Below are 2,500 nucleotides of genomic sequence, written 5' to 3'. Positions count from 1 at the left end.
CAATTTCAAGGTTTCCCCTTTTTATATTGAAATCTATTGACTTTCTGTGGTCCTAACATGTATTTGCGATCAGCTAATGAAATATTGATTTCAAGCTCTAATTGTTATTGATTATAATCCAGATCAACGCCTTCAAAAGCTGCTCTCAGCCTGGCCTCTGTCCCAAGCCTCTGTATTTATGACTGCCCTGCCCCCCCCCCCCCCACCCCACACACACACACACACACACGAGAGGCATTAATCTCTCACTGCTGACTCCAGAGCACTAAAATCCGAGCGCTACGTCTCCCTGTAAAACGCTTTCAGAAACATATTTATTTACGCTTCAGCGTGTTATTGGGATTGAGTCGGATGATTCGCCAATGTTACCCTGTTAAAAATGACCAGTGTCCTTCCAGTAGTAAGGCCTGTAATGTACAGTCGAAACATTAAAGAGGCATTATGTCGTTTTTGTCTAAAAACTAGCTAACAACCAACAGACTTGTTGTGCAAACAGCAGCACATCTAACACTGATAAAGGCTGGTTTTGATGTTGGAGGATATATGTGCAGTCACTTCTGTAAATGCCGTTCTTATACCTCTGGGGGGGGGGTTTCGGACTTCACACACAGAAGTAGATGGCGACTAGCTCTATGGCGACAACAGGTGTGTCTGGTCCTACGTGTCTGGTCACATGACCATATGTTGTCAAAATGATTGGGGGATGTCATAAAAGCTTCCTACAAGAAAATAGATTACTAAGGTAAAGTGAAGTGTGGGGCAGGTGTTTGCTGTAGATTTTATGTGTTCTGTGCCTGGTGTGTGTGTGGTGTGTGTGAATGTGTGTGTGTGTTCCTGGTCTCCTGTGCATGGCGTGTTGTGTGTGTGTGTGTGTGTGTGTGTGCGTGTGTGGGTGTGTGTGCATGTCTGTGTGTGTGCATTCATGAGTTTCTGGTCGCATGTGCATTGCGTGTTGTGTGTGTGTGTGTGTGTTGTGTGCATGTGCGGTTTGCCTGTGTGTGTGCGTGCGTCTCCTGTGCATAGTGTTGTGAGCTGGTGTCTGATGTAAGGAGTTGTCCTCTCCCACCTGGCCTTTGTTTGGTGTCATTGAGCATGAAAGTGCAGAGAGAGAGGAGGAGAGCCATGACTGGACATCTACCTTAGCTTAGCTTAGCATACTTTAGCATAGTTTAGTTTAGCCTAGCTTAGCATACTTTAGTGTAGTTTGGCATTTAGCTAGATTATCATATTTTAGAGTAGTTAAGTTTAGCCTAGTTTAGCATATTTTAGCTCAGTGTCGCATTTAGCCTAGTTTAGCTAGGCCCAGCTTAGTGTCTTTTCTGAGTTTAGTTTAGCTTAGTTTTCCATATCTTATCTTAGTTTGTCCTATCTCAATCAGGTAAATATTGGCGTGGCTTAGCGTATTGTAGCTTAGTTTGTATTATTTTAGCTGTATTCAGTTTAACTTGGCATGGTTTAGTGTATTTTAGTTTAGTTTAGCCTAGCTTACGGTATTTTAACTTAGTTAAGCATAGGTAGGATCTGCTTTAATGATCTGGACCAGGAGGAACTGAGCTGTGTATGTGCGTGCTTGTGTGCATGTGTGTGCTTGTGTGTGTGCATGTGTCCTTGGGTCATTGTGTGTGTTTGTGAATGTGCGTTCTTGTGTGTGTGCGTGCTTGTGTGCATGTGTGTGTGTGTTTGTGTGTGTGCGCGTGCTTGTGTGTGTGTGTTTGTGTGTGTGTGTATCTGACAGTGTGAACACCAAATGAGAGTTGAATTGAAATAAACTGACTATGAGGGACTGACAGAAAGAGTCAGAGAGAAACAGAGAGGAGACTAGGGGGAGAGGAGGGGGAAGATGGAGAAGAAAGTGTTTGAAAGCTTCAGTTCTCAGAGTGAAACAAGGAGCCATGGGGGGAAACACAAGCTGTGACAGAGAGAGAGAGTGTGACAGAGAAAGAGTGTGACAGAGAGAGTGAGTGTGACACAGAGACTCTGTATGCTAGAAGCAATGACTGTGTGTGCCTTTTCACTGTCTGTTCTCCGTGCTCTCTCAGACAGCCAAGGGAGGAAGGCTCCTCAGAACAGTCAGAGGATATGAGTGGAAATATTGCTTTATGATAATGGCAAGCTGAAGACACATGGGCTACTAAGATCTATTGAATCCATTCCTTAGTTTTGCTGATTTAAATACCTTTGTCTACATAAATGAAAGCCCTGTATAAACATATAACATGTGTTTCCCATTGAGGGATTAATTTCATTGAGAGAGTTTAGGGTAAATGGAAGATAACAAATGAACATACTCACTGAAATGTATCTGAAATAGGTATGTGTTTGACATAGATATGTGTCTGATATTTGTGACATTTATTTCATGACGCAAGCACCTCTGGGTTGGTTAGGCCTTCGTGTCGGGATAGGTGTGATGTCTGTGGGTTGGTTAGGTGTGATGTCTGTGGGTTGGTTAGGTGTGATGTCTGTGGGTTAGTTAGGTGTGATGTCTGTGGGTTGGTTA

General features: G+C 43.4%; 1 protein-coding gene across 1 annotated transcript in view; it reads left to right on the top strand.

Annotated features, from left to right (window-relative positions):
* hcn4l (hyperpolarization activated cyclic nucleotide-gated potassium channel 4l) overlaps positions 1-2,500 on the top strand; it is a gene marked incomplete at both ends in the record, with an annotated part of 34,846 nt that overhangs the window by 20,199 nt on the left and 12,147 nt on the right. The window lies entirely within an intron of this gene.

This window comes from Sprattus sprattus (assembly GCF_963457725.1).
Source record: "Sprattus sprattus genome assembly, chromosome: 11".
NCBI lineage: Eukaryota > Metazoa > Chordata > Actinopteri > Clupeiformes > Clupeidae > Sprattus > Sprattus sprattus.
This window is presented reverse-complemented; position numbering and strand designations above follow the sequence as displayed.